Here is a 12897-nt window from a genome sequence, read left to right as displayed (position 1 = left end):
CAGTCCATTTGGGGCAGGCACATTCACAAATAAGTAAGATTCAATGATTAGACTATTCAGGAAGCCAAAGGGTGCTAAAGTTCCCCTGTTACACAGTTCACAGGAACAAGTTTAGAGAGGAGGCCCATGGCTCTGCTTTACCAATATCCTGTGGTAGGAACACCCATGATGGGGGAGAAGCTGGAATAGTGTGCAGGTGATCTCCTGAGGAGCTGGGCTGAGGCCAGGAATGCTGCTTTTACACCTCTTGTAAAAATACATATAATGTACATTTTAAAAAGGGAATAGAGTAGTGTATAAACATATATTCAAGTTGGTGATGAAACCTACAAATGCTAGACACCTGCATGGATATTTTAAGGATACAGAGCATTTATGGAAAAATCTATTCTATTCTATTCTATTCTATTCTATTCTATTCTATTCTATTCTATTCTATTCTATTCTATTCTATTCTATTCTATTCTATTCTATTCTATTCTATTCTATTCTATTCTTAATAAAAATTATAGTGAGCTGTAATAATTGTAAACTGAACCCCAACAACCTGAGTACACGTTTAACCCCCATGCTCTGTGAAGAAAACAGTGTGCACATTGCACTTGCTGTGAGAGCCTTTTTTTACTGCAAGCACCCTCAGCCTAACACATGGCTGATTTACAGCCTGAGTTCAGATTGTTCAGACCAGTAGAGAAATTGTTGAGAAAACTTTGGAGCCTAAACAGCCACTTTTGCACAAAGTGAAAATCACCTGTAAAAAAAGATCTGCCAAATTTAAATGTTGCCTGCTAGGTTATATATTCTCTCTGCTTCATACAGATGCTTTGAGCAGAAATCATCAACAAAAAATACCAAGATAAACCATCCCAAGCCTAATCCTTGGGTGACGAAATGAAAGCATTTATGCCAATTTATATCTGTGGGGAGTTCATGGCTTGTTTTGGGTATTCTGTCATATCTGTAGTTTCTGCTTCAGCCACGAAGCTGATGTTTTATCTGACTGGTGAAGGTGAAGTAGTGTATAAATCGTACTAACAGATATAGCCTCACTAAAGCTAGGAAGCATAACACTGAGCCTAATTTATGTTTTCCAAACAAGTCGTAGGACTAATCCTGTAATCTCAACTTGAGCAAAACTCTTTCTAAAGCGCTGGACACAGTTATAAATTCAAAATGGAGTGCCTGATACCTAACTGTGCCACAACATGGATGTCCTTTGGAAGTAGACTTAACTAAATATTTCACAATTTTTCTGATATAATGTGGAACATCTTAGCTTATACAAAGGCAAGAAATACTTCTGCATTAGCAAGGAAACTACCTTCCCCTCCAGAACATGGCAGGCATCTGTCTCTAAAATGGGATGGTAACGCAAGTTTTACTTTGATCAGCTTTCATTTATGGGAAAAAATAATAAATTTAAATAGACTTGAACTACACTTTCCCTTTATGGGAAACTGAGCCCTTAAAAATGGTAAATCCCTCCCTTAATGTGGAGCAATAGAGTATTGAATTCCAGTACAGAACACCGTGAAGTCACAGTGAAATCTGCTGAATACTCCTAACAGACCTTTTTATATATTTTTATATATTTACTTTCTCATGTTCACTGATGGCTGATTGTGTATCACGGTCTCTCTTCTGTATAGAAGGGGAGAATAGTGTCTTTGGTTAACTAGATCCTTACAGTTTTAAAGTAGTATGTATGTTCACGTGTAAAGTACCACCAAAAATCCTCCAATATTTATCTGCAAAAGCAAGCAGACTCTTGAAATGATAATTGGCAATTCTGGAGAGGCAGTCCTCTCATTATTGGAACAGCTCTGCAAATTAATTGGGGCTGACCTTGCACTGAGCTTGACAGCCGTGGTATCTGAGGAGAAACTCCCACATTGCTTCTTAAATGTCTTGGTAAGTCCTGACAATAAGAAAGTGCCTGCTCAAACTAGCTCCATCTGTACCTGTTGGATATTGCTTTCACAGGACAGCTTTCTGTCTCCAGAAACAACCACCAAAGTGCCCTCTTATGCACTACCCAATATTCTGCTTCACCTTGCTGATCCCCTCTGTTTGGCAGGATTTTCTTTGAGTTTGCTGATCCCTGAAGCCATAGCATAAGCAAGATCTTTATACATATGCTTGTACAAATTATGATTTGTCCAAGGAAACAGTAACAAAAAAATACAGGGAAGTTATAAGGCATAGACTTACTAGTTTAAAAGGATACATAACTCAGAAAATCATCCACTTCATCTTGTTTCTTTATATTAGTTTAATAACTCCATCATATTTCTAAATCTGCCTTACTCTTACATTTGCTCATATGCTATGAAGAGCCTGAGATGATTTTATAGAACATGGGACAAAATAACCCATTAATAACAAATAGTAATTCATACAAAACTGCTAAGAACCAGCAGACCAAAAAGTCTTTTTGTCCTGCAGCTGCCCTGATGGAGTTCCTTCCTTTTCTCCTCTTTTTCTTTAGCTTGCAAAATATATTTGTATACAACAGCTCTCCTATCTTCCAGTTCTGATTCTTGCCTTGGGTCCAATCCTGTTTCTACTTTTACTACTATTTCTTATTTGCTGCATTTGGAGTTTAGTTTTTACTAGTAAAACAGAGCTGATCCTTTTTTCTTCTTTATATTTTACATTTTCACAAAGTCTAACAGCAAAAATGCCTGATGGGAAAGGTTTTTCCTGTCAGTAAATGACAAGCTGAGCACAGATATGGGGATGAAAACTCTTCCAACTGATTGTTAAACTCCCAGAAAATGCTTTTCTTACCAGTCATCATTGCTTATACATGACACACATTAGATATTCCTGCTGCTGCAGGGACACTCACTTCAAAGTGGAAGGATTCCAAGAACACTTCAGCCAGCAAAGCCTATGGCCTCAAATGCACAGGAGTTCATCTGGGCGTGTGGGACGGTGCGTGCAAACGGCCAGATATTAATCCTGTGCATTCCTAGTTCAGTGCAGGAAATGTTTACCTCTAAAAAACTTTATGAAAAAGTAGGCCTAAAAGATTTGATAAATCTCAGACTCTAGAATTAGAGCGAGAAAGAATAATAAAAAGACAGTTTACCTTAGAGATAGTTATAAGATATAATGTAACTTATTTTTTACTAACTAGACACTCATCTAATATCCACTATTAATGCAGACTTCAGTGTTAAAAGGTAGACAAAATACTCTGCCTTTTTCTCTATGTCAAACTTTGCTTTTGTGCCCTAGGTCTCTTTAAAGTTCTTAGGTTTTTGTATATTTTAATAATTTAGCATCCAGTCAAATTCTAAACCTTTGTTGTTTTAGAAGAATAACAGTGTACTTCAAAGGTCTGTAATGAATTGATTGATCAGTCCATACATATAAGAAAACTGCCAAAATAAAGACCTTGACAAAAGACCACAAAATTATACCTTCTTAAGTGTTCTCATCCCAAATGTGTTAGAAAAAATATAATTCCACAGGAATAAGTTATAATATTTATAGAGCCTATTTTAGATCTTCATTAACAGCAAGTCTTAAGTTAGGCAAGGCTTTTGGACAGGGCCTATTCAGCCATGTATTTAATTGCTGTGCTAAATCTGGATGTCCTGGTTTCAGCTGGGATAGAGTTAATTTTCTTCCTAGTAGCTGGTACAGTGCTGTGTTTTGGATTTATTGTGAGAATAATGTTGATAACACACTGATGTTTTAGTTGTTGCTAAGTAGCGCTTATCCTAAGTTAAGGATTTTTCAGTTTCCCATGCTCTGCCAGCGAGGAGGTACACAAGAAGCTGGGAGGGTACGTGGCCAGGACAGCTGACCCAAACTAGCCAAAGGGATATTCCATACCATAGGACATCATGCTCAGTATATAAAGTGGGGGGAGTTGTCTGGAGGGTGGATCACTGCTTAGGCATCAGTCAGTGGGCTGTGAGCAATTGCACTGTGCATCACTCGTCTTTTCTTAGGTTTTATTTCTCTCTATTATATTCATTTTCATTACAATTATTACTATTATATTTTATTTTTATTTTTATTTTATTTTAATTTAGTTATTAAACCTTCCTTATCTCAACCCATGAGTTTTACTTTCTTTTTGATTTTCCTCCCCATCCCACTGGGAAGGGGAAGGAGTGAGTAAGCAGCTGCGTGGTGCTTAGCTGCTGGCTGGGGTTAAAACACAACACTGGGCTTAAAACACAACACTGGGCTTCTGTTTGACAGTTGAAAGATTGTCATCCTTTTCAAAGCTCAATATAAAACTCTTGCATATAAGAAAACCACACCCAGAATCCTTACGGGGGCTGCTAAGTAGTACTGTGACATATACATTGAATAGTAAGAACAGATAATATTGCATCTAGAGAGCATCCAGCAACAAAAGGCCCAGGTCTGATGGCCCATTAGAGTGCTAGTTAACATTATACATAAAAATAAAATACATCCATGATTTCCATTTGGGAATCTCATCTCCTTCACCCTAGAGTGAAAAATCCTGTCGCCCATTTCAACAGACTGCAAAACAGAACCAAAGGAAGACCATCCAAAATTACAAAGATGGTGACTAAGGAGCCCTCTCATTTCTTGAACTCCAGTACAATGAGCAGCACTGTCCTCATTTGCCTCATTAATAGTTATTTACAGTGTAGAAGGATTAAAGCCCAGCTCCACAGAAGGAGGCTGGGCATGGTGAAAATGAATGTCCCCGTCTCTCCCACTTACCATCTAACCTGCAGTGCAGAGTTAAGCATAACTGTGACTAGGGAATTCATGGCCCCAGACTTTCCTTCTAAGATTGGACTAGGGATTAAAGTGGTCTTTTAATAAAATGCCATCAGTGAGAGCACTTGGTCTGGAGCGAAAGACCTGAGCTGGGTTCTCACCTCTGGCTGAGGGATAAAACACATCCTCTCTTTCTGAGTAGAAATGATCTCACCACAGACTGATCAGATGTGCTGTTTGGGGAATCTTACTCTCGACTTCTCCTGCTCAAGCTGTCCTATCATGAAGTTACAAGCTGGTTAGAGTGTAAATCAGATGGTGCCTGACTTCACAGCCCTGTGGTGAGGACATGCCCTGGGCGAGGGGCATCCCACAGTCCGCTTTTCTCCCTCTGTAACCATTTTGCTTCAAAGAGTTACCAGATAGAAGATGGACCCTACCCCACAGTGAGGGGTGTTCCCCACTGAACCGACATCACTTGGGAACCCCAGGTGGGTGCAGTGACACCCTGCATCTTTCCCCATTTCTGAAGTGGCCTCCTAGGCAGCCTCCTGTGCCCACAGAGCAGTCAGGATCTGGGCTCAGGGAATGCTTCTGTGATTGCAGTTAAGGCAGTCCAATTTTAAAACTGCATGCAGCTCTATTGGTTAAATTTTACTTATGCTTTGTTCTTATTATCTGGGCAAGTTACTGTACAGTTAAAGCCAAAAAAATAAACCAGGAAAGATAAGAGGTTGCAAGTTAAGATCATTCATGTGTTCCTTTCATGGCAAGGTACATGTGAAGTAGGTGAGAGGACAAATGATAAGCAGAGTGAGAGCTACAGTGGCAGCCTTGTTTTTGAATCTTATGTAGATTGCAAATCTGTGTCATACATTGTTGGTATTTGAAATTATGTAGAAATCAGTGTTTAATAATTAGAAATGTGCATTTGTAATTATTATGGTGTACTGTAACGTACATATTTACCAGGCAGATGAAAAGATCTGTTTAAAGTATCATTAATGACATCAAGTACCAGAGGATTCTTTATACATGCACAGTTCCAAATGCAGCCAATGGGAACAGGTAATTTTTATACGGACTCTGTGTTTGTATGTGCATGTGTGCGTATTTATATGTAGCAGCATGATGATTCCATAATGTATCCAAAATATTTGTAACTTATCACAGTAAAAATTGACATATTCTTTCACTCTCTTCCTCTCACCTTCTCTGTCTACCTGGCATAAAAACCATAATTACATTAGTCCAACTAAGGGAAACATGCACCTTCAGCGAATAATTATTAGCATTTCTTTCAAGTCATTTCAAGAGGAGAGGTTTGTGTGCTGAGAACCTGTGTGACTAAATGCTGATTTTTCATACACCCTGGGGGCTAAATTTATCTCTCATTGAAGTCAATGGGAATCCTTCCATTGACTTCAGTGACAGTTGGATCAGGTCTTAGTACTTTAATCAGCGATAATTTTTTTACATGTAAAGCCATTGATGAAGTTCAATATGAATCTCTAACTGCTCTCAAACAAAATCTGGCATGCTTTTACAAGGTGGAAAGGATGGGGAGGGGAAGATCTGTGAAGATGGAGCTTTTCTTGCCATTAAATGGATGAGACTATAAAAGCACCATAAAGGAGATATAATTTATGCTTGCATGGGAGCAATTAATATGTCTGGCCTATCATTTTGCTTGTTCAGTGGAACCAGTGTGTTTGCTTTATTCAGTCTATTTTAAGATGTGATTCTTCTGTATGTGGGATCTCTTTTCCTTGTTGGTTACTATCTGGATGTATCCAAAGAGATCAGAAATTGTAATTACCGGATATTGTGTGCAGCCAGTTTCTGTGCCAGTGCACAAAGTCCATCTGATAAAAAGCCTTGAAAGGCTTCAGCAAAAGGGAGCTAAAGATATACTTGACTGGGCCAGCGTCAGTGCTGTCTGTCAGCCAGAGAGAAGGGATGTTTGTATAACTTGCCCTTCCATCCCGCACTCCCAAAACACTGCATATAGAAATGACTGGCAACCTTGTGGAACATTTAATTTAGCAAAGTCCCACTAAAGTTCGTGGTAATCTTGGGTACCAGCCTCTGGTCCTGAAATGTATGTTTTGTTGCATGCCTCGGTAATTTTGTTATCAGTGCCTCCATCTTAATAGTGGAGAAACAAAAAGTAAAATGACCAAAAGTGAAAGAGAAAATTAAAATGACTCATTTAAGCTTAGGAAGCTGCCAGGCAGGAGCAGAAGGACCAATAGGAGAAAAAATGCTGGAAAAAGGGAACAGAAAGAGGGATGACGGAATCCAGGGATACAGGGAGGGAAAAGAGAGAAGTGAGAAGAGGAGAAACAGGGAAGTGGCAAAAGAAATGGAGAAGCTGCTGTTTTAAGGAAATGGAAAAGGTGGCTATTACTGAAACAAAGCAAAAGAGAGTAGGAAATGGGACATCCAAAAGGATATAATAAATGGAGAATAAATGGGTCTAGAGGGATGGTGATGGAAACAGGCTTTAGGGAAAGAAAGGTAAGCTGAGGAGAGAAAAGTGAGGAGCAAATTAATTTCGTCTTCAGTGTTAAAGAATAAAAGAAGTTAAAGTAGTGCACTTATTTACCTCCACAAGACATATACTCATCCGCTTGGGTGGTATTAAATGTGAGACGGTAGCAGGGTTTGCCATATCGCCGCTGTGAGAGTCTGCCATCTACCTCCATGGTATTTAACTCCATTAAATTTTTGGACCTCTTAGCCCCTGTAGAGATCCAAACCTTCCGGAGTGAATTTGATCTTCACTACTGCAGGCTTGGGTTTTTTTAGCCACTGTTTGGAGAAACTTTTGAAAGTAGCCCACAGATGCCCAAGGGTTCCCCAGACAGCGGCTGAAAAGCCCCGGGCTGGTTGGGGATGGCTGATGCTACTTCTATTGCAGATTCAAGCAGTCACAATCTAAACCTTGGAAGAAATACTCTGAAGTTTCAACTCTGGTGTTAGTCCAGTCAGATGGGGAAATTGTCTCAAAACTAGTGCATCTTTTGGGGGAGAGAGGAGTCTTACCACATAGATTTGGACCTGAATGTAATGCCTAGAAAAAATCATGGTGAAGGTTAATTCCCATCACATAAATAGAGAATACTTCTTTTGGGCAGAGTCAAAAAACTTGATTCTGTGCTGATTTTACAACATGATAACTCCGAGTTCTGGAAACCTCTTTCTCATATATGTGCCATGCAGGAAAAAATTGGTCCCATCAGGGTTACAGTAACTTCAAAACCTAATACAATTAAAACCACAAAGCACACGGAGAGACAGGTTTTACTCAAGATACCACTACATATTTTATTTATTTACATCTCATTATATTTTCACCAGACCAAATAGGTTTAATGGAACTGCATGACCATAAACCAACATAGGATCTGGAGGGGACATGGGGATTTTAATTGTGTTACTCTGACTGATGTCCTACAGTTGCATAAATGTTAAGACAGGAGACAGCAGAAAGCTTTTGCTGTGAGGATGGGAGTCTGTTCCTCTGTATAATGATGTCTATAGCTCTGTTTAGCAAGGACACAGCCATATTTTAGTTTTAATCAAATACCCACAGCATATGAAGTAGTGTCAAGGGATGTGGAGGCAGGAATTAGTCAGGAAAAGGTAAAGGAAGGAATTATTTCTTTTACGCTGGAGACTCCTGGAGAGCTGCAAGGACCACACCGTGGGGTGGTATTCAGCCCAATGTCTCTGCAGGGGGAGAAGGACCCGATACGTGTCGGTCTTCTGGTGATGAGCTGCTGTACCCGGCTTAAGGGAAAGTAGAAATAATGAACATGAATGTCACCTCTGTGAAATGAGTGCTATTTCAGGGGGTCTGTGTCCTGAAGTTTGTGACAAAAGAAAGAAATGAAATGGAAAAGGACCAGTAAATGTTCAGAAGGAGGCAAATGGAAGATATTTTATGAGATGGAAAATGAAACTGGTAAAGAACATCAGAGCATCTGGTGGCTGTACTTGGTTTTACTTTAACTTCCTGATAGACATAATTATTTATATATATATATTTATTTTTTATTTTTTTTTTTTTTTAATTGTGACCCTATGTCTTTACTGAGATCAAGTTAGCTTTGGTTTTAAAGGGGAGCAGGATAAAACCTACATGACACAGTGGAACTGGGCTTATTTTTTCAGTGTGGTTTCATTTTCTTTTTTCACTGAAGAATTTCAAGCCAGGACATGTTTCAGTGGCCTAATCTTAAATGCGCACTGGAACGGTCTCTCTGTTTGCTTTGCAGGGAGGAGCTGGCTCACTTCAGGAGTAGTTCAAGAATGAACACAACTGGTTTACTGTCAGTTTTTAGTACCGGCTGTAGCTCATGAGCAATAATGGTACCAGCAGTGGTAAAGCACTGCGTGGCAAACAAATCTCTTTGCTTTAGTTTTGTATAATATAGTATGATTTCAAAACAAAATAATCATCTGCCTACTTGATGAAGTGTTGTGATTGTTGAGTAGATACCAGTGACCCTGAAAAACAGTGTAACAACACTGGTATTTCCAAGGTACTTCTACCCACATTGAAGAAGGGAGCTGCTTTTTTCCTCCCTTCGTTATTCTGTGACATTGCTCTGCTTAGCTGAAAATACTCTAAAATAATTCCCACTTCTGGTACAGCTAGCTAAATAAGAACGGACAGTTGCTAAATCTCTGCCAGAATTACAGCAGGCACCTGTTCATGGCCACTAAAACCAATGTTGCTAACATGTTTCCACAATAACTTCATGCTGAGAACTTTCCAACCAATTATCTTTTGGGAAGAAATTTTCCACATTTGGCCTCTGCTTGAGAGGGATTTTTTTTTTCTTCTAGGCTTGAGAAAAATAATGCCAGCTGTTCTTGAACACGGTATGAATTATAAGATTATGCCTCTGAATTAAAAAGAACTTCACAGGCTGCACCAAGCTGAAATGTAAACTTGCTCTAGACCCTTTTGAAGAGCAAAGTTTTTGCCTGACATTATACTTGACATTGATTTACCTAGATTAATAAAGATAAGGCAATAAACATGTTTTGAAAGAGCTGAGAATGATTTATCTAAAAGTGAGTGAAAAAGAAAAGCCTGCAGCTTGCACGAGCTGTAAAAGGAGAGCTGCCAGGTAGGTCAGAGGAGCTCACTCCCGCCCTCTGCAAAGTGCACTTCATTGTTCGAGGAGAACAGGGAGCAACTGCACCTTCCACGGGAGGAAAGCCAACCTCACTACTCCAGGCTCCTTCCCTTCACCACCTGATTTTTTTTTTTTTCCCTCCCAAAACCAGACAATTACATGTAAAATAGGAGCGTTAGGTTTGTAAAGCTGAGCATGCTAGCACTGGGACATTTGAAAAGGTAAGATTATTAGTTCTATCTGTGTGGCCAATGTGTACATTTATGCATATACATATACACCCAGGCAGCCTCGCACACACAGAGGGGAGATTCAGAGGGACTTTCAAACTGGTAGTAGAAATTGATGCCCTTGATAAAATGCTCCCGGCAATCAATATATCCTAGAATATACCACTTGAGACATATTACCTATTATCAAAATATAGCCATATTGAACATTATTAAATTAGTTAACTGGTTGGAGCACCTGAGCAGGGTATACATTTTATATATGAAGGTATACATTTTATATTGGTTTAGTTAGAATATCCCAAAGCATGAAAAGATCTGATCTTTCAATGCCTAGTACAGAGACTTGAAGACTATCTTAATGACAAGTTTGTATGTATGGAATATTATTGTACTATATAGCGCTGTGTCTCTCCTGGATAAATGCTTTTTTGACACATCGTATTTTCTAGCACTTTGGGGGCTGTTAGAAGGCAATTTATGTAGTTTAACAAACCAGGAAGCTATGGAAACAAAAAAAAAGAACAAAACAAAAACCCCTTCACCACAGCCACCACCATAGTTCCCTCTCTCCTATAAGGACTCCCTGTTTTTCCCTGAAATCATAAGGAAATCATGTATGGTTGTGTTTTAAGAAAAGTTTAAAAAACTCAAAACAAAACAAAAACAAATAAAAAACAACTCACCAGAAAAAAAACCCCACTCATTATTTTTAGCTTTCTATCATTTCATTAAACGGGTGTTTCCTCCTCGGAGTAAAAACTCTTCATGTAAAATGAACTTTTGGCTGTCAGCTAAAGCAGCGCGGGGGGTGGGAGGGGGCATGGAGGTGAGAAGGCAGGGGGTGTTAAACAATTTTTTCCTGTGGAATAAGATCATAATTTTCAGTCCTTTCGAAAACTACACAATCACCACTACTTTTCCTTTTTTTTTTTTTTTTTTTTTTTCGGTCGTGAGAGAGACTTTGATTTATTCTCAGCAGCCAAACGGCCCGGAGAAAGAAATCCCCGGAGCCTTAATTTTTTTTTTTTTTTTTTTAAAAAAAAAGGCGGGGTGGAGGGGAAAGGGAAAAGAGGGAGAGGGGACAGCAGGGTCTGTGCGGGTGCCGACGGATGTTCCCCGGCGCGGAGAGGAGCGGAGCGGAGCGGAGCGCGCCGAGCCGTGCCGAGCCGAGCCGTGCCGTGCCGGCGGGGAAACCTTGCATCACCGCCACGGGCTCCGCTTCCCTCCTCCCTCTCTTTCGGGGAGGCTATTAATAGCATGACATCAGCCCGGGACTCGCCGCCAGAGTAAATACCAGCGCTGCCCGCTCGACTATATAAGGGGGGTGATGCAACCGAGGCGAGAGGCAGAGGAGCGGGGAGCGGCGGGAGCTGCTCTCCCGGAGGCGGCAGCGGAGGCGAGGGGACGGCAGCGCTGCGGGCTGGGTGCGGAGCCCCTTCCCTCTGCCCGGGGAACCAGCAGCAGCGGCAGGGAGGTAGGTGGGAGCGGGAGGGGAGGCGCCGGGACTCTCCGTGCCGGCGGGTCGCGGGGCTGAGCTCCGTGGGAGGTTGTCCCGCCACGGAGCGATCCCCTCCGGTGGCTCCGCGGGCCGCGCCGGGGGAAAAGTTTCGCCGCCGGAGCGAAGGCGGGTGCGGCGGTGCCGCCGCCCCCCCCCCCCCCCGTGAGCCCCGGGAAAGCCCCCCGGCCCCGCCGGAGCCCCTCGCCCGCCCTCCCGCCGGCGGCGGCGGCTCCCCCCTCCCAGTGCTGAATATGCGGGGGAGCGGAGCCCCCTGCTCGGGCTGCCGCCAGATGTGGGCGCCGGGAGGGAGCCCGCCGAGCCCCGGCTCTCCCCGGGCCGGCAGCGCCGCTCGGCACCGCGCGGTGGCGGCCTCGGCGGAGGGACCGGGCGGCCCCGGGACCGGGGATCGGGGACCGGGACCGGCGGGGATGCCGCCCCGGAGGCTCCGCAGGGGCGGGGGAGCTGTAGCGGGCCTGGCCGGGCCACGACTCACCCCGCGCCGCCGCGTCCGGGCGCATCCAGCATAGACCCACGAAATGAGCGGGGACTCTGGGTGTGAGCCAGGGGCATGCACTTTTCTTTCTGTCCCCGTGTCTTGACATGAAGAAGATCAGTTGCTAAACTGTTGCCTAATCAAGTCAGGCGTGACACAACAGCAAACTTGTTTCAGAGAAGGAGTTTCCTGTTAGAAATCAATTTTCATCCCAGTAACAGTGTTTGAGAAGCTGGAGGGCAGCAGAAAATGGTTTGGGAATGATGTGGGATGTCAGAAAGCTTAAGGTCAACCAGCGTGCACAGAGGTTGTGAACTGTAATTGCTCTTAATGCTGTTTAAGATTAACCTCAATGGTTATCGGGGTTTATTGCATCAGCACCAGAGGAAAAGGAATTCGTATGAAGAAATAAAACCAAGAGGCACAGTCAGCCATCTGCAGTTCAGCCAAAAAGATGAGACTGAAAGTAGTCACTTTTAATATTAATGTTAAACAAGAATACCCTTAAATAATAGACGTGCACAGGAAGTATGTCCTGAATTTAAATAGACAGCTAGGAAGTATGTCCTGAATTTAAAATATTGTCAGATGAGATGTAAAAGTTCACTGTAGATAGAAAGAATCATCAGCAAAAGAACAAACAAGAAGTAAGGGGAGAATGAATTAATAAAGTTGTTTGGATCTACCTGAATTGGGAAGGTACCATTAATGGAAAAGCTGTTCTCTTTGGAGAATTCCAGATCTAAGGATAAAGTAACGAAGCATTCACTAACACTGGGAACAAGCTGCACCTTTACAGTG

At 41.9% G+C, this 12897-nt stretch overlaps 1 protein-coding gene across 3 annotated transcripts in view; it reads left to right on the top strand.

Annotated features, from left to right (window-relative positions):
- The window catches only part of ATF3 (activating transcription factor 3), a 28432-nt gene that overhangs the window by 7266 nt on the left and 8269 nt on the right, over positions 1–12897 (top strand). For 2 of the 3 annotated variants that reach the window (XM_042789919.1, XM_032989574.2), the window contains exon 1: positions 11456–11579. The exons of the other annotated variant lie outside the window; for it this stretch is intronic. The gene's annotated coding sequence lies outside the window, so the exon portion shown is untranslated. Of the gene's footprint in view, positions 1–11455; positions 11580–12897 lie in introns of those variants that run through there. 3 annotated transcript variants of the gene reach the window in all.

This window comes from Tyto alba, unplaced genomic scaffold, assembly GCF_018691265.1.
Source record: "Tyto alba isolate M040663 unplaced genomic scaffold, T.alba_DEE_v4.0 Super-Scaffold_16, whole genome shotgun sequence".
Lineage (NCBI taxonomy): Eukaryota > Metazoa > Chordata > Aves > Strigiformes > Tytonidae > Tyto > Tyto alba.
Note: the sequence above shows the minus strand (reverse complement) of the source record. Positions and strands in the feature narration are given on the sequence as shown.